Source organism: Homalodisca vitripennis, chromosome X (genome assembly GCF_021130785.1).
Source record: "Homalodisca vitripennis isolate AUS2020 chromosome X, UT_GWSS_2.1, whole genome shotgun sequence".
Classification (NCBI taxonomy): domain Eukaryota; kingdom Metazoa; phylum Arthropoda; class Insecta; order Hemiptera; family Cicadellidae; genus Homalodisca; species Homalodisca vitripennis.
Window position 1 is genome coordinate 60,779,652 of NC_060215.1, and position 21,094 is coordinate 60,800,745.

Here is a 21,094-nt window from a genome sequence, read left to right on the forward strand (position 1 = left end):
ACATTAGATGGAATTATTAATTTATGGTAGCAACTGGTACAAACATTTTACCAGAAGTTCCGTCTCATTGGATGAAAGGTGGCATCGGACAATATCATAAGTCCCCCACTAACGTGGCGATGTATCAGTTCAATATATACATACTATCAAGCACATGCTGGTAGTGGGATAGAATGCAATTTTTTTTAATTCTTGGAATAATAAGGATTCTATTTGTTGTGTAATTTATTTCGGTGGAATCTATTTTATGACCTAAAATGATAACAAACAATAATACTAATTTTTTTATTATTATTTTAATCACCCAAACCACTGTTTAACACTGGCTAAAATTGGTTTCACTTGAATCTTTTTCACATCATCCAAAGAAGATGATTTTACATTACCAACAACATATATGGAAACAAACGTCAGACAATATGAGTAGGAGAGGAATGATTGAAGGGTTGGCGCAAAATAAAATACCTCCACTGATTAATTAATTCTTGAGAGGGAAGAACTCATGGGCTACAAAAATACAAAGACTGATGATAGATAGAAACAAAATAACAAATAAACATGGAAACTTCAACTAAAAAGAAACTAATAGCCTAACAGGGCTTGTAATATTGTTTTTTATAAGTATTTCTTTAAAATTATATGTATAAATATGTTATTCAATTAGACAGGTATGACTTTATGAGTTAGATTTGTACTATGAGATTACATCTGTATAAAAGAATATAAGAATAAAAGATTATGATCTCTCCCCACAAATAGGATCAAGGGTATATATATTTTTTTTCATGCAGCTGGTACCTTCCAAAGAAGCTCCCATGATGGTTATGTTTGAATTTTAATGAATATTTTGATATCGTAATTGTATAACAAACGACTACTTGCACTGTGGTTAAGTACTAAATTCAATAATAGTCTATATGATTATATAATGTTACAGATCGACTGGTTTTAAAAAAGGATTAAGGGATGCATGAAATGGAGACAAGAATTAAGGATTAAGGAAAGAATGATCAGTGAGTATGATAGTATTAGTAATGGAATATTTAATAATGGCAGATGTTGAGTTTTTTAATTTAGGTTGGGCTCGTATTCAGTTCCTTAATTTCATATATATTCTATCTCCTCATAACAATAATGTTTATTTAGTTCATTATAACTAGCAACTACAAGTAGAAAATGAGGTTATAAATAAAATGATAAATTTTATAGTGCTTTCCATTAGCCACTCGTACTCGAAATTCCAATTATTCTATCAATATCCAAAAGACAAAGATTAGAGTACTACACAATACCATTGTGTATTGTGGGGGAAAACTAGGGTACACATGCATAACATTTAGTAACTGCTAGCAATGCTTATATGTATTGTAGATTAGAAGTATGGTCTGCAGAGTTTACATATTGATAACTCAACCAGACAATTGCTAATGCAATATAAGAGCTCGTACAATGTTCACGTGACACTGTACACTGAGTGCTCAATTCGAGTATATTTCTGATCTAAATAGTGCCACAATATTGTGGCATAAATGCCTATATTTCCTCGTAGAGTAATGAGATTTTTCTTCTGTCTATTGAGAGTTTGTCATAAATGTCTGTGACCAAAACGTAAAAGATAACACATCTTATAAACTATTGCACCATCATATACTGCTTATGTATATTTATGGCATAATTCCACCATTTTTTGTGTTGTGTATATTCAAAGCCTGAGCGTATATTTATATTTTTCCAAAGAGTCCTCTAAATTGTCTCGTGGCGAAGTTGCTTTTTAATATAGGCTACAGGACAGTATCTGTTTAGAAGGCAGTAGAATAAGTGTTTCATAGGGGTAACTACTGGCAATGCAAGTTTAAAGCACATGTAAATTTCATACACAATCGCAATTTCTCTTCTCGTATTGCTTATATTGCTTCTTATTCAGACCTGGTCAGACTGACACTAAAATATATTTTGAGACGAATCTTGCAACGTCAGTTGCCTTTATGGATCTCTCAGCAGCTTACGACGCTATACGGAGAAGGAGCTTTCCAGTGAATCTTTACGAGCTAATTCCTCCTCTCCCCTTTTACAGCTTGTAAGCTCTATGCTGAGTATTAAGGTTTATCTAGAAAGTAACAAATGTGTTTCATACAAATTCATGATTCTTCCATATTGTGATCCACGGTACTACAATACAATGGATTGGAATAGCACTTCACAATTAACACTTAGCACTTAAATAACATATGTTACATGAAATTGATCTCTAGGAGTTAAACTTTCTGATTTAGGGTATACAAACTTAGAAAAATTACAAAATATCATCCTGGGAAAACTTTAGTATTAAACCATACACAATAACATAAAAAGAGTAAGAAGATTGTTGTATGTTTGGTAATAATTAGGTTGTAGTCTTTTCTGCTGCTGAATATTTAGAATACTTAGGCAATAGTATTCATACGATAGATTTCGATGTACGATAAAAAAGAACAATGAAATTGATAAAGGCCACAATTATGAGTAGTACCTATCCGATAAGTGGATCCTGCTGTTAATGAGCATAAGGGTTGCAAGGAAAGGGATTAAAAAGATGAATTTCACTCCAAATACTCTAGTTTTGTCTAAATTTCAAGCCCAAAAAAGAGAATATAAGTCTCTTTATTTCAATGAATTCCGAGACACATATTGTTGTTACATCAATTTCAGTTTGATTACCAATACAGTGATAAATAACATAACGCAAGTTCCTTATAGAGAATCAGTGTCCCTAAGACGTAAGACCTTCCATCAACTACTTCCTTACTGGTGTTGATCGATACAAAAGTGTGAAATGAAAAAGTTCAAGTGGAAGAGTGTGAAGTAGCACGCTAAATTAATTATGACCTACATAATATGTGATCTGTTACTCGAAATCTGAGAACTAAATTTAGTTGGATAGGAAGCTTTTTATTTTTATAATGTGTTGTATTTCAATTATATCGAACCTAATTTGTCTAATAAAATACACAAACAAATTCTTCACTTTGTCTGACATCATGTTGCAGAAGTTACACTGCATTGGTACGTCATATTATTAATGATAAAGTTTTACTTGTATCCTACTAAAAAAACTCTTGAATTATAATATCGGTGAAAGGTTCATTTGTATAAATGCTAAAACAAAAAAAGGTATATTGTATGTTAATATTTAACCCAACTCTAGACACAAGGCATTGGGCAGTAACAACAGGTTGCGCGGGATTTATATTTACCTCACTTTGAGAATTAGCAGCTTTTGGAGCTAAAAAACAAGTATATACATTTTCATTAAAAAAATCTTTATTCCTAATACTCATACGACACATATAATACACAATATGTAATACACACAAATTTACATACAAAACTTTGCTTCAATGAGAAATTTAACTCAATTGACCAACATACGATTAGAAAAAATGTTTTTCAATTAAATATTAAAACAGCAAACAAAGAGATTATTATTGTTAAATTTCGTCTAATGTCCAATACATTTGGATTTTATTCTGTCTTTTTCGAGACTTTCTAGAAACCGTACAAGTCTCTCTCGATCCTACACAACTATTCTTATTTGTACGAAAAATTATGAAAGATTATCTTTAAAACTGAAAAATTGTCCATTATAATAGTAAGAAATTAAATTAAAAATATCATAATATAAATTGAGAAACAATCACAAAGTGTCAAAATTATCGCATTTTATACAAAGAAATCCTCAGTAGCTGACTCACTGAAACTGAGGAATTTGTCTACGTTTAGTAAATCAGTAATGAGCGGATGGATAAGCCACACCGAAATACCCGATAGTGGCTCACGATAGTGGTGGCATTATGGTATTTAAAGTTTTAAATAATAATAAATACTTTTTAGGCGAGGACTACAGCAGTTCAAGTCTATTCTATGTCGGGCGAAGAAAGGCAATGCATATGGACGGAGTGTGTCCTAGAATGCAAGTGTCCCAAAGTATACTTTTCTCGCACGCGTGCTGAAAGCAGGTGGAAAATTTGGAAGACTTCAAAGTAACGCAGAGGTGGAAGGAGTGGCCAAAAAGAAGTCATTAAGAAGTGTGAAGTGTGTAGAGTAATTGGTGAGTCAGCATTTGTGGGAGAGGTTAAAGTGCTCTTGCCGTGCAACACGGAGTCAAGCGCCTGACACACATCATTGAACACTACACGCCGTTACTGTGTGTTGTTTCCAAACGCTAACTCGTCTATAAATAAATAGCCAACGCTGTGACATTTTATATTCACTCCGCAACACCGACTCTAACAATGGGTTCACTTACTGTCTATTCCTGAAAAGCTAGTTTCAGTTAAACGATGTTGTGTACTCTTCTGATTTTCTTAAACGCGTAAGACTTTTTACCCTCATTGTGTTTAACATACAGATAAAGAAAGTGTAGATTGATCCTGTATAGAGTTTCCAGTAATATTTTCTAAAGGTAATTTATAATCTCTAGGTACTGCATGATATACTTAAGGTGTGCTTTTCACTTCCTTATACTTACTATGTTTTTATTTATAGGAAATAGCTGAACGTCTTCGACACACACAATTTTTAAGTGATAAAAAAACCACTCCAAGAACGTAATTATAAAAAAAGGTTGTCTACTGGTTGTATTTTAACTTTCAAGAAACATATTAGTTTGAAGAATAAAAATTCAATCTAAAATATAATATGTATTCTGCAAACGACAAAGAATCTACTCTTTCGATCGAGGTTTTTTTTTACTTTTTAGGGAAATTGCGATTTTTGATATTTAAATTTCTAATGCCAATTTATTTAACACTGCCTATTGGGATTAACAATTCACCAACGTGCGGGTGGTTTACCTCGTCTTGATGAGTTCATCTTCCTTGGTAATTAACATATTCACCCCTGTCATATAATGAACTTGAATCCATAATATAAGCTTGTCTCTGATGCATGCTATCACGGTAATCCCTGGTCGTCAATAGTAAGCTCCCGTTCAGAAAATCTTTCTGTATGTTCATCTAGGAGTACAATATGTGGATGAATGTTAAATCGTGTGCTCGAATCAGAATTGCAATGTAAATAAATATTTACACTAATTTATAAAGTAATTTTTAAACAACCAGTCTTCACGTAAAAGTAAAAAATAATAATATATATTGTCTTAATCAAATGTTTATTTTGGCCTAAATATAAAATATACTTTAAGTAAATTTCAATCACGCTATAAATTCACGAAGTACGGTTCAACGAGCCTTGTCAGCAACGCTGCTATAAGGCTGCTATAACCCGTCGCTGCTATACAACCCATCGGGTTATCGTTATCTTTATTGACTATGCACTATGTACAAGGTTGACGAATACAAATGAGTACTTGTGGGGATTAAAATGTTACTTAATATTAAATAAAATAATCTTTGTGAATGTTTTAATGAAGGTTATAAATTGTACCATAGTTAGTATTTGAAAAACTTGTATATATTTTTAAGTATTTGTTCCTAAAATTACCGTTGCCATTTAAAAGTAGATGAGTCAAGTCAACAGTATAAATAAGTGTTAGTAGTAAAATAATTTCTTCAAGAGCGGTTTGGAATATAAAGAAATATTAAAATCTACATCTATGATATTAGTTAATCTTTCCAATATAAGTATTAAAATTACTGTAAAATTATATCAAAATAGGGACGTTCGGAATTTAATGAAGTTAAAATAAAAAGTAATATTAGGAATAAATGATAAACTATGTGAAGCGATATATTCTGTTAGTGCCACCCTCGTTTTGTAAGAAGAGACTGTAACGCTTATGAAACCATGTCCTCTACGTTGCTGACAAAACCAAAAATTGAATCGACACGTTAAAAGCACGAGAAAATTGAATTTCTTCGTCCATAGCTAAACGATGAACTCAATTTCCACATACCTTTTCAGAAAGTAAGTATCCCATAAAAGGCAATCTTGACGGTTTTGTTCAGGAAAAAGCAAAATTAGTATTACATTTCCTAGTCAAATGTGTGCTAAAACAACTTACATTCTATGTTGTATTTATTTGTCTCGGAAAATCAGGTTTACGCCCATCGCTTTTTAAGGCGTGAAATACATTTTCTCAGAACGTTCACTCAGGTTCTGTATAAGAAAAATCTTATAATTTGTATGACTACAAATGTAACTAAACAATGAATTTAGTACAACGTTTTACATCCATAAATAACTTGTTTTTTCACAATTTTTTTCCCGACGGAGCAAGGTTATTTTAGAACGGTTAAGAGAACAAACATAATTTCATCGATTTTCAATAATTATCCAGATTCCAGGAGTCAAGTCCGTGACAGCGTCTGAAATCTGGAAGGTTAACTGGAGCTAAACTCAACATAACAGTTCAATCAAGGTTTAACTACAAGTTATGGAATCAAGTTGTGCATAAAAATTATGGTGAAGCTTAACTTGTTTGATTTCATATTCCCATAAAATTTGTATAAGGAATTTATATCATCTGACTCAAGTATGATATAACTCCAGCGACTATTAAGTTGTTAAGTTAGAGACTCTGACAAAACAGTCATGCAGGATTTGAACGAACTCAAGGATGAAATATTTTTAAACTTAACGCAGATTAAACCTAGATGAAGTATCAATTAAGATTCGCAATCAAGTTTTCATTATATTAACTAAGAACAAAGTCCGTATTATAACATTTTTTTAAAGAGGGAAAAATAGATTTTTATAATTCCACTTAACATATTATAGTAGCTTATCTACGTTATAATGAGACCCAAAGAAAGATAATGATATGCATTTTTACAATACTTAGAAAAATGACTGGAGGGAGTGTATTAAAAATAATATTTGTAAATAATATATTTTACTATTTGTATTATTTCATTTCAAACATGACATTTCTTTAAAAGTATATATGAATTAGGACAATAAATTATTGTGATTTATGAGAACATTGAATTTTGTATATATATATATATATATATATATATATATATATATTTATATATATATATATATTTATATATGTATACATGTTTTATGTTGTATTATGTTTTTAAATACTAGGTTTTAGTTCATAAATTATTTTCGTATTGCTTAAACTCACACATTTTTTCTACTTTAATTACACAATAATTATTTAATCACCTATTACCATAATGAGCCATTATGGTATTAAAAACTTTTCTGCATTAACTTAAAAAGTGTTCATCAATGTTTAAATATTTATAATTTCTTGTTTATTATTGTTACAGAAAGATTATGAAATGCAAATGTATTTTCATATCTAAACATTACGAAATATCCTTTAATAATATCAAGGGGAGTCGGTTGATAAAAAATCTTAAAAAAAACAAAAAAAGTTTTATTTGTTTTTATTAATCTTTAGACTCTCCTGTTTAATTTGGTGCAATTTTTATTCAAATCGGCCAACAATATCACACCCAAATATAATATTATGTAAATGGCTTCAGCATATTTTGTCTCGTAAAATTCATGTACTCTGCATCATTGTCATAAATAATCCTCATTGAAGCGCATATTAATTATTAGGCTTATGTTGGCCAACCTGCTTTATGCTGCTTTGAATATACAAGGTTGTCAACCCTTCTGTTTACAGTCAGTTGAGATTTGACATAACCCTAATTGTTGTTTGTTTATTATTGTCACATACATTGTGTTTCTTGCTTTCATTCAGTCTAAGTTATAATATTTATACTGTGTAGTTATATTGTTTGTGAAATTGCCTAGAGCACATAAAACCTTCAAAAACAAAGCAAAGTGCTTTACAGAGACAAGAAATCCAGGTGGAAAAAAGTAATTGTGCCTAGTGAATGTCAAGAACCAGAACCAAGTACTTGCCTGATATAAGTACTAGCCAAGATACCTGGTGTAAGTACCAACTAGCTAAAATAAATGATGAAACTTATGATCACAACAATCACAATCACATTGCTCATGCTGTCATGAAAGAGGCGAAACAAATATTTAGAGATTTATCAGATCCATCATTGTTATCAAAATGTTTGCACGGTGGTACTCAAAACCCCAGTGAATCACTGAACAATATAATTGGGTCGCGAGTTCCAAAATCAACCTTCGTGATGAAGGAAACATTAGAACTAGGTGTATTTGATGCTGTGGCAAGTTTCAACAAAGGGAACATAATAAAATGTGAAGTGTTGAGCAAACTAGGGATCACACCTGCATGCTATTGTTGTGAAACAATGAAAAATTTGATGTTACCCGAATCAACAAAGCGCAGAAAGCTGTGAAAGAGATCGAGAAAAGTGTCGCCAGAAAGTAACAGCAGCTAAAAGGCATTTAGAAGACTTATATGAACAAGAGGAGGATCCTGACAACCCTAGTTATGGTCCTGGAATGCATTAAATGTATGTTATGTTTCTGATTAATGTATATGCAATCATTAAAATAGTGTTCTGAAAATTCTTGTTTTTCTTTGTTTAGGAACACGTTTCTCTAGAACCACTCAATATATTTTGATGATTTCTTTAATTTTGTTCCTCGTAATTAGAGCAATGTTTATAGCACAGAAAATTGTCTAATAATAATTTTAAAAAAGTTACTTATTAACAAAAATTTATAAAAATTTACTTTTATAAGAAGAATATTTTTAATATTTAAATTTATGCTATGGAAATTTGCTGTGCTGTAAATGTAGGTAGGAAATAGCAGATTCAAATAAAAAATCCTTATCTTGATACGTTTATTGGTTATTGAGAAACATGTTCCTAAACTTATCTAATTTAACATGTGCGCTATGTAGTCAACCGTCTCCCCTTTTTCCAAAATACAATAGGTTAAAGAAACTTTCTTTACACTCTTTCAAAGAAACAATATCTTCTAAAGAAATGTGATCTTATTCTTTAGATTTGTATCCATTTTATAATCTATCTTGTAATTTGTTATGCATCTTGTACTAAAGATTTACTAAAAATATATACATTTGAATAAGGAGTCAATCTATTGTACATAACATTTTATAACGTAGTTTTTCCACATTCAATCGAACCAACAGTAAGTAATCTTATTGGTTTATTTATCGTTTTTATTCAAATTTCTATAGATTTTATCTTTTACTTTTTAGAATTTCTGCGTTAAATAGAAAGATTTATGCTAAAATGAAATAGTTCAAGTTAACTTCTTAAAATTCCAGATTGGTTTCAAATAATATCCAATTCATGTAGAAGAACGTTCAAATTATTTTACCGTGTCAAGAGGTTATTGTCTAGATAATTTTGTAATAAAATATTGTTAAAGATACATTTACTAGTTTTTAGAAGATAATAAAGAACATAATAAATTTTATGAAATTTAAAAAGGATCAAAGAAAATACTTTTTAAGAAATTAAAGATGTTTTTGAGGATTCAATACTTTATTATTGAGACATTCGAACATCTCAATAAACTTTAAAATGTATTTAATTTTTTAAATTAATACATTGCTTAGTAAATAACAATTAATATATCCAGTTGAAACAATCGTTTTTATTTTATCGAATAATTTATTACGATTTAAATTAAAACTTTAGAACCAAACGAAATACATTTAGGATATCTCAAATTTAGACTTCTTAATGTTATAAAATTACATTGTAATCTTATTGAAACTAGTTTTAAAAATCATTGTGAACATTCTCATTTACGTAAAAGTTTTTAAATGTTATATAATTTCTTTCTGAATGAAAAAACAAAATGAAATAGTTTATACTCCAATTCGACTTCCATTAAGAATTCTGAATATATTATTACAACGTTTTATCATGAAATATATATAAATAAGAGACCTTACTTATTTGTTACTTATAGAAATACGCATTATGAGAAATAAATTTGTATTACCAATTATTTAAATTTGAAAATTTATTAGTTTCTTTAGTAATGTTAATAATATTCGTTACATTTGATTAAGTCCTTATTATTATCTTTGTTCTAGAAAGTATAGGAATATTAAATTACTACTTTTTTGTAATTATATTTGTAAGTTAAAAATGTTTTCTTGTGTAATGGAGTTCTAAAAAAAGAGTTGAACAATGTTGGAGAATTAATATTTAAAGAATATAGGCTACAATATTAAATGAATTGGAAGAAAACAGGTAATGTAGAGTTATAATTTAAGGAAAATAAAACTAAATTTGGTTGGACAATTACTGTTAAATTAGAAGATATTAAAGTAAATTTACCTGAATATTTAATGTGTTTTACATTTTTAAAATATTACGCAATGTAATAAAAACATTTCTATTTTTTGGTGCTGGAAAATGACAACCAGGGATAAGGAATGTATTAACATACGTTTTTTATAATAAAGATATTTTGATTAGTTTTTCTTCCATATCATATATATGTACATTTAATTTTAACAATTATTATTGAATTTCAAGAGATATTCATTATGTAAAACATTATTTTTATTAGTTCAAGGCATGTTTTATATTTATTTTTTCAAATTAATTTGTACAGTATACTTTTTAATATTTTCCCATCAGAAATATAGAATAGGAAGAGTTTTATATTTTTACTTATTTCATAACAGTTGAGATTTTCTATTCATTTTCTTCAAATTCATTTATGGTACTACAGACATAGTTTTACACAGATTTTTAGACTACCTCCAGTATGTTGCAGATAATTTACATGTCATATTTATTTTTGTTATTTAGACAGAAGTGTTTGCATTTAATTTCTGTTATTCTTAAAATTGGCTTAGGATCCTTATATTTTTATCTAGTTATGTTTAGTAATTCGATTCTATTACAAAATTGCTTGAAATTCCTACAATATATGTCCATAACTCCTCGTAGAGTCATAAAACAAGCCTGAAGTGTTGGTGGTGTGGGTGTTAACAGTAGGAGTTGTGAGTCTCTTTTTTAACATTTCCTTTTTCCTGGAAGTTGTATATTCAAAATTAGTAGTATTGTTTACCAAAACCAATTATTGTTTTTGTGTGCTCTATTACAATACAAATATTACGAAAATTAAGTTGAATATCCGAACAAATACTTTTATCTCACCACAATGAATAGTTCGTCGTTAAAAAAAACCCGAAATGTTATCATTTCTTTAAAAAAGGTATAGTTCCCTTTTTAAATTTACATCCACCCTGTAGACATTCGCGAATAAAGGCCAAACCCCGTCTCGGTGTGTGCTTTTATAACAATTTGTAGTATAATTAAATATGAAAGATTTACTATTATTTTACGATATTAACGTAACTTGTTAATAACAGATACGGAACTTTAGATTAATTTAAGTTCTTTTCAAATTGTGATTAAACTAGGATTAATATTTTGGGTGTTCGGGTAAAGAGAACCATAGTGTAACACGTATTAGTAGTAACATAAGTGTAAATTCAATTTCTTTGTATAGAGCTTGTCTACCAGTCGCAGAGAAACATACTCATTTTAATATTAGATTATGCATAGCCACACATCTCCCATTATCTTTGCACATCCAACGTATGATTCATAAACAATATTAGAGTATCGAATAAAACACTAGATATAATAAAACTCATCTATATATAGCCATGTAAATGAGGATTTAATATTTTATTTCCTTTTTCGCGACACGGTCAGTTCATCGGTATACATTGAAAAGGTAGATAAAATAAAGATTTCTCTTTCTAATTGTTCTATAATCTCGTAAGGAACAATACCGATACAATAATCAAGGAGTAACTATACCATGTCTGCCATAGTTGGCCCTGATTTATGTAATACTTGTACCACCGGCTGAGTGGTAGAGAGTGGGACTGACGACCTAGATACACTGGTGCTCATCATTTCTTACCCTCCAAAATATCGATAAGACATTAACTAGCCCAAGCTGTCAAGATGGGTATTGCACAAACATTAATGACCACTATAGTTAATTGTACACTTTTCAATTCATACGATATTTGTACTTCAACAGACTTAACCTTTATTTATAGTATTTAGGAATAGAAATATACGAGTTTATGTTTTACTTTTTGACCTCAAAATGACGCTACAACGATATTATTTACTTTCATAAATTAAGACGATTTACTAAAGTACCATTTTGCTAATATTTAAATCTTACACACACAAACACTTTTATATAGTAGTAGATAGTTATAAACATAAAGTAAGCATATCAGATATATACAAAATAATAAGTTAATCTGAATACTATTATGCGTATAAAACAGTTATCTTTTTAATATTAGAATAACGTATCAAAATAATAAATAATATATTGATATTAACAATTACTCAACGTTAAATAGAGCCAATAACTAAATACAAAAAGTAAGAACAGAAATTTTACTTCCATACACTTAGAAGTACCAGTAAAACTAAGTATTATACTTAAAACACTATTTCATACAAAAAACTCATTTAATTCATTAGCTAAACTAGTTGTTAAATATTAAATAACATTTAGACATCAAAGTCAAAGATATTAAGACAGGATCATATTTAGGTGGATACAAAAATCACGTAACTATAAAATTGAAGTTTCAATACAATGAAATAGACTGTTTAACGTGTAATATCAATGCCTGATACACAAGTAACTAATATATCTTTTATTGAATGGTGTAATTTTAGAAAACCAGAACCTATTTCGTAGGTACTTTCTGGACGATAATTGATCCGGCGATATCATTAATTTCGATGCCTCACTGTGTACATTTGAACGGTTCAATTTCCAGCAACCGATTACACAAATAAATAAAATTGCCTTCATTCATTAGCGTATAACAACAAACAACTGTTTTTCAAATCAAATCGTGTCAACACTGAACACTAACTAAAAGTAACAAAATTACCTAACTACATCTCAGCGTCTACAAAATAGTTAGTATTTATTGATAATTCCTTTATCTTATTACCAGACTTCATCCTGGTTATATATCACCCCCACAGGATTATCCGTGAAGAGCCAATCTTAACTCTCTTACCTGAAGGATCTTACTGGTATTTTTTCCAAGAGTCTAAGACTCCCATTGTGATGCGGTATTAGACGATCGAGCAAACCACTTAAGCCAATCACTTAGCGCTTCTTAGGAAAATGAGTCTCGGCCACGTCCAGGGTCAGTACCCTCTCTTATCTCCTTAACAATTAGACATGCCAGCCCCAAATATTAATATACTAGGCTCAGAATGGTTTATATTTTTACTTTTAATTGTAAAATGTACATGTTAATGGGTTTACATGATTATTCTATATTTAAGTTGGTATTAATTTAACAATATTAAAAAGTGCATTTTGCTTTTGAAATGGTGTTAAGGCATAACAGATTTTACATGATATTAATTAATTAGTATAAATACAACCATTTAAAGGTAAAACTTGAATGTTATTGAATAAAATTGAGCTAGATCCTAGGTAATATATCAGGATCACAGAGGTTGAGTGGAGTATTTTATTTCGGCTATTTGTTGGATTTCCGCTCACTTGCGCAAATCCTCCATTATTATCACGAGTTAACTTTGATGCTTACACATCTCTCCAGCCGTGTTTTATATTTTAACAGAATAGATTTTACTGTACCTTTGCACTTTGCTGATGGAGAAGTGTGATTTTGATTAACTGTTTAAGAAAAAAGCTTTTTTAAAGTAAATAATTATAGTTCTTTAAAAAGCTATAATTTAAAAAATATTATATTATTAATCGTCATAGTCCTATGTTGAAGATGGAGCTTATATATGCTACTGTTAACTTATCACATTTAAACACGTTAAAAAATATTTAATACTTTTATTTTTGTGAGGACTTTCGATAAATTTACTTTTTGTATTTAATTTTGTGATGTGTCTGACGAAGATAGCCTTCCTATCGAAATGCCTCACAAAAATAAAAGTGTTAAATATTGGTTTAACGTGTTTAAATGTAATAAGTAATAGTCGTCTGATTAAAGTGTTTTCCTATATTATTACAATATGTAATTTTGCATATCGTAGGTAATAAGTACTGTAATTTTTATCATAAAATATGATAGTAATTATTGACCGTGTTCCTTACGAAATCGTCTGTGGAGTTAATTTTGAACTATAGTTTAAAAAAATAACATGAAATAAATATTTGAGTATAGTTCATAATTGAAAATATAAGAATTCTTTAGAAACAATTGATAATATTCACATATGCATATGGAGTATAAAAGATACCTTAAACTTGACTTCTATTAGCGATGAATGAACAAGTAGGAACATGAATTTATTAAGGTCATCCAGCGTTATGTGGCAGCTAAAAATGAAGTTAGTTTCTTAGGTTAATAATAACCACTCGTGTCACGTATTTCCTCTCTCAACACTGATGGAACAAACTTTAACAAAAAAGTTTTTGTAATGCATTTGTAGCGTGTTTCATAATATAAACTACAGGTCCTGGAATTGCATTAAATACTCAGGTATGTATATATAATATTTGACCTTCAGTTTTAGCTATAACCGCCTTGCAATTTGGACGCTTAAGCACGAATAAAAGTGTCTTACTACCTATAAGATTATAAAACGTTCGTGAGCTAATCATAAAACATAAACGTCATTTTGAAAAGAACTATAATAATTCTAAATACATTATTTATCAAAAGTGTATTCTTGCTTCTTAACTAACTCTATTCTAAGAGACTGATTAGTTTTACCATTCTAAAGTTAACAATAGCTTTGAGACCATGAAAAAAAATATTATACAAATGAAACTGACAATATAAATTCTAAATTTCATGGAAAAATATGTAAGTATTAAGACATTACAGGTACTGCCAAAGAACGAAAAGATCTCCCGCTGAAATCTAAGTAATTGGAGGTTCAACCAAGACTAAAATATGAACCGTCACGTTCAGCGTTGTTTGCTTATTCCGCCAAGCAAAAACATGATACGAGAAACACGAAATCCGTTAGTGTATATTGTTCAGGTAGTATTTGTTGCAAGCCCTATATTATTTATACTTTTATTTAAAATATTTTTAAGTTCCTACTGCCAATGTAATTAAAATATAAAAAGAGCAGTGATAAACTTTTAAAGTTGTTATGAATTTTCTATGGATGTGCAAAACTACTATGTTCAACAAAATCGTCATTTGAGTGGTGTACAAGGTATTCTATAAAATAACACTCTTCTGTTATTTTTCCATTGTTTCTACGTCTAATTCAAAAATATTTACCAGTTACAGTTTTTATTATTATTACCTATTCGAAGATCTTGAAATATGATTTCATATGCCATCATAACAGAACACGTTTCCTAATCTGTTCATACTCATATGTTATTAACGGTTTCCGACTTTTCCTTGTAGTCCAATATAGCCCAACCACTTTTTAAAGTAGTAAACCTAACGCTTCTGAGATATCGTTGTCATTAGATGTTGTTTAAACTACTTCCGAAACATTGAGCTCCAAATACTAATGAGAATCTCAAAGTTATACAACAGAACCCGATGAAAATTCACTTAAAGAGAAAGACAAAAGATATGCCTGATCCTGAGAACGGTCCTTGCATACTGCTCAATGAATTTAATCAAACGTACTCATTTTCATGCAGGTATTTTATATAAGACTAAACAATGTTTAATTTCCGTAGCATTTTACCAATTTATTATATTCGCAAGGTTTTATTTCCAACGGATTTTATCATCCACAGATGTGAACTTCATTCATGTTGTCAAGGAAAAATACAGTGTTTCATATATGGCCATCGTTTCATTGTGAAATGTTTAAACATGTTCAGTTGTTCTAAAATTATATGAGAAAGTTAAAATTTCGTGTGGCGTTTCCTTTTGATTAAGATTTGTAATTAGAGATACAAGTGCAGTATAACAAGTACTTTTTCATAGTTTAACAAAATTCTAAACATCTTTTTCGTATCCGTATCGTCGTACAACAACGTGTTCTGTCGGTTTATGTTATGTGACTTGCACTCACTTCGAAAATGACATACCTTTTTACACCTGACGCTGATTGGGCACATGTGAAGAAACAATGGCTAGATAGAGCAACTTGTGCTCCGTCTGGCGGTTACCCAAACCATGGTTACCTGTGAAGAATACTGTGTAGAAGTTACTAAACTGTTTACATCACATGTTTATTTCAACACTTTATGGTATTGCCTTATTGTTGTAACTAGTGGTTAGATAGCAATTGAACCTCCATACTGAACCTTATAAGCTATCAAACTTGACAAGGGGGATGTGAATCCTTTTGGTGTTTAGTTTGGCAATGGGTATTTAGAATTGTATTCGTGTTACGAGGAGCTTATAAGGAAATTACGGGAAACGGTTGTAAGATGAGAAAGGAGTCATTTTCATTTATACTCACCCTTGCGTTACGAAAACCCTTTATAATTCTCTCAACTAAAGCACAAAGCTTGGATGAACTTACTACATGACACCTGTTACTTTTACATTCATAATACTGTATGAAAGAAAGACTCCTATTCACGACTTCTTCGTGTAGCCAAGTCGTGAGAACAGCTCTTACCAAAAAGTGTATGGTCATTAAAAAAACGGGAATAGAACTACCCTGAATGATTTTTACTCGGTTAGTGAAAGTTTTGATACATTCATCGGCTGTTTCCTACTTTATGTTAATATGAAAATATAAGATTATACTTCAGAAAAAAAATTGAAAATTTCCTCATATGGTGAAAACCACTTACGGAAGTGCTTTTAAATTATTCTTCTAAAACTATTCTTTCTAAAACTCGCATGATTGCGTTTATAAAAGAATGATTAGTGTGAACAATAAAAATATAAAACTATCTAATCCTGTTGTAACTTCATGAAAATATTAATATTAATGTCCTGTTGAGATTCTGTAATTCTGAACTATCTCAAACTTCAGTTTTTATTAATCATAGTATTCTTGAAGAAATATAACGTTAGATCTTTTAGAGTGTTGTAGTTTGTAATAGGTTATACTCTAAAAATCAAATATACATAGTGAGTCACAATCGGACATAGGTGTTTTAGCGTTGTGGAAACTGTTGGAATATTTCAACCTCTAAAAAAATTTGTGTTATAGTTTGATGTTGTATTTCCATATTTATCTTACTGCATAATATTGTAGGGTTGTGCCAGAACCGAGTTTGAAAGGGTATTCCACTTCTGTTTATTGTGCTGGCATTGTTCCGAAAAATAAAATCTGTTATCTGCTAGTAAACGTAGAGCGGGCAATGATAATTTGAGTAGGGTCATTCACTCGTATCTTGCTCGTATAACAAAGGTTCCTTTGAAATATAAGAAGCGCTTAAACGTTTGGTACTCGTTTATCCTTTAACGTTTGGAGGAGATGGTGTTCGTTGGGACTACCTGATTGTGCTACAAACCATTTATTTGTGTTTTTCTGCACTTCTTATTTAAGGCTTTTAATGCTCCAGTGTAAAAGCCATTATTAAATTACTATTATTACATAAACTTTTTCTGTATAGGCCAAAACTCTCTTTAAAAGTGTTCCTTTTTAGATAAGAAGATTTTTTTATGGCTTTATCATGTACTACGCGTACTGTATTAAGGTCCATTTAAGGACTCTAAATATTACTGGAAGGTGTAAATATCGGAATGTGTTTGAGCAGATAAATTATATTGACAATCGTTAAAGAAGATTAATAATATAACCCTCCATTTATTACAAAAGTGTTTTTACTTAAGGTATACTTTAGTATTCGTGTCCCTCTCAGTCAGACCTACCAGAGATACAAGTATATTGATTGATATAAGTAAGTTTATTGATTTACAATAGGTAAACGTTCCTGTGGTTGAGAAGTCCATGGGTTTAAGTTTACGTACATGGCAAGGTACTGCACAAAAGATTTAAACCGGTATAGACTGATAGTATTGCCATCTTAAACATATGCCTACATATTTATTATATAATACCGTCAATTTAAATATAATAAATCAAAGAAACTAAATTTTCTCTTCCTTCAGAAGCATTTATTCTGTGTCATTCTTTTAGTAAAATTCTACTTTTAAGTTAAGATATTGACTACACTTACTCAAGTTGATCTTCAACAGAGCGATGCTATTTGTTGAAATGCAATGCACTTCACATATGCTAACTCAATTTAAATAATATATACGTTTAGCTAAAATTGTAATGGATATCAATACTTTGATTGAAATTTCAATATTTTAAAATTTTTCAGTGCAAATACAGTATAAATTGAGATTTTTCCTTTTGTTAATTGGTACTTACTGTAGAAATTCGTTTACAATCTAAGTTTTTATTTTACACAGACTAAACCTTTGACCAAAGAGAATACATATAACAGTAGTTTTCACTTCCATTTCACACAGACCTTTAAAATTATCCTGCATATATTTAATTGGTTTGTTGTAAATTGTTACAACGTAAACACATTTACGACAGCCTAGAAAATTACCTGAAGTTGTGAAATGTTATGTGGGTAAGAGGAGTAAGCAGAAATTTAACATAGCATTCAAAAACGGCAGACGAGAGACTACCCTCTCCTGGGATCCAGCCAACCCGCATTTCCTGTGCACATTGCTCAGGCTGGATCTCCGAATCCTACATCTATTTGAACTCGCATCCCCTATGAGCACAGTAGTCTACAGACTGCGGTCTGCACGAGGAGGTGGAAATACTTGGCAGCTTAACATCTGCCTTTAAAAAATTATCACTCGCCAAATAAACAACACATGAAGCTAATACCGAGTGAATTGGGTGCTCCAAAACGAGTCGTAAATATTTCCCTGCACCAAAAAAGATCTGAGTAACTAACTTTCTTCCTCATACTGTTATAATGTTGAGTCGTTTGCTATCCATACGTAAAACTTTGATATACGTTAATGAAAACCATTGGAAATAACATAAAGATATCTGTTTTTACTATCATAAATCTTGTTTTAATATTCAAGAAACAAATATAATCAAAATTGGCTAAGGGGTGAAGAAGGAAAACTTTATAACGTTTGATGGTTGTTGAGAACTTTAATTAGGGCTTGAAATGTTAATTTGTTTCACTATGCACGATTAAGTTGCTGATAAAACAACTAAATCTTAATTGTTGAAATTTAAATGACATACAAATTAATTCACATAGACAACACAAACGTATTTTATTTAAAATGAAAACAATAGTTTAGGATTACAACTTTTTTGGTACTTATATAATAATCTATATTAAGAGAAAGATGAAGATAGGACTAAAGAAAAAGACTAATATCGATAGAGTATTTTTCATCAGTCTTACATAAATACAATAGCTGATAGTAAGAATCTAATGAGATAATAGTAACTAACCCTTGTTCCAGAAGGGTGTAATGTGGCAGCTGTGCATAAATAGTCAATTGTCTTCTGACTATTATAAAACATGTCTATTTTTACTCACTGCGTCGTGGTAGTTGTGGTGTTCAAAGGCGACATAAGGATACTATTAAAGTGTTTTACTATTTGTGTGAAGTATCAGCAATAGATTTATTTTCTACACACCTCACCGATGCTACTTTGACGAAATTGGTGTTCTTATAAATAAAAATAATCGATCGTATTCTGAATATACAATAGATTACATCAATTTTTGTATTATAATTCTTTTAAATTTTACAAATGTAATTCTATGTATTATTTATGACTCTAATCATGTTCAAACAATTTTATCAGCCACAGCAGTATTTGTTAGAGAGAACGTTACAATATTGTAACAGCGATAAGGGATGGCTTGGTTGTCTGCTGGTTGAGGGGGATTATGGAATCCTGACCGATAGTGAAAATCAATCCCTACACGTATCAACAATACGCACAAAGAATAATAGTAAAACACTCCTTAAACAATACAGATCACATTTAGTGATTGTTTTCAGTTTACTCTTGGATTACAAACTACAATTGTTGACTACCTAGTCTTCCCAATCCATGAAGTAATCAATTATTAAACAAAGGGTTTAAATCAATATTTGGATCAACTAAAGTACTTTGACTCAACTAAATGTTACTTAATTTATTAAATGTGACAACAATTTGAAATAAAAATGGATATTTTTTCAAACCTGCAGCATTTTCTGTTGTCATGAATGTTGGTCAAATTGGTCAACATTTTATTTTGCTTTTGACTTTTTATATTAGTACGGGGAAATATTCTGACTAGATCTCAATTTCTTTTGTAATACTACAGGTTTGTTTTCATATTACACATTCTCCTTAAAATCGTCCTCCACGTAAAAATTCTATATCATGATCTAAATAACCAGATATTGTTAGAAATTATCCTACCATTGACAATATTAGCTTAGGAAGGACTCTGAAAATGATTAATAGGATTTTATAAAACTGGAACGTCTTGCTATACTTAAAAAACCGTTCTTAAAAATCTAAAATGTCATATAAGTTATACATTATTTTTTTAAAGCAATCCCTACTTGCCTCTTATTCAAAGACATTGGGATCTATCATATTTGTGTCGGGCATGTAGCACTAAACACCTTTTGAACATTGCAACAAATCTCTTGTAAAACGTGACGATGTTCTGCAACCAACCTGACTGTTATTATCGATACATAAAGCAGTCCATGGGTAGCTGCCATGGAATACGTCGTCACTAATTAGGTATCGATATCGTTGCATGGGAACTGTCAAAATCAACGGTAAAAGTTCATGTAAGCTTTTGTTCTAAAATTTTGTATGTACAGGGTTGTCTTACCACTTTTCTGTCTTTTGCTAAGTCATATTTTAAGATCTAGCTATTTGGTGGGATAAACGTTAATGAGAGCTTATTCTAGCAGTTCGTCCAAGTAAGCTTCAGGAAGAGTTCTGAGAAGTTATAAAATAAGGCCAAACTCTTCTACGTATCTCATTTACATTTCCGTTAAAACGGTTCACTAAACGTTAATAGTCTATTTGGGTTTTTTACCGGAAATAGACCGATAAACACATCAAACATACTATATTGATGCAAAATTATATTCTTATGTAAATTATTCATTTTACACTGAGTAGTAGTATGTATGTCATAGTTTATTTGTAGCATTTTGGAATCAGAAAATACACTTTTTTACAAATACGTTTGTATATATTACACATACTTTATGTGAATTTTATAGTGCTAATGTGTTTATAAATAAATATGGTTAAAAGAAAATATAAAAAAATATCAATAACAATCTGCGTAAATTTTT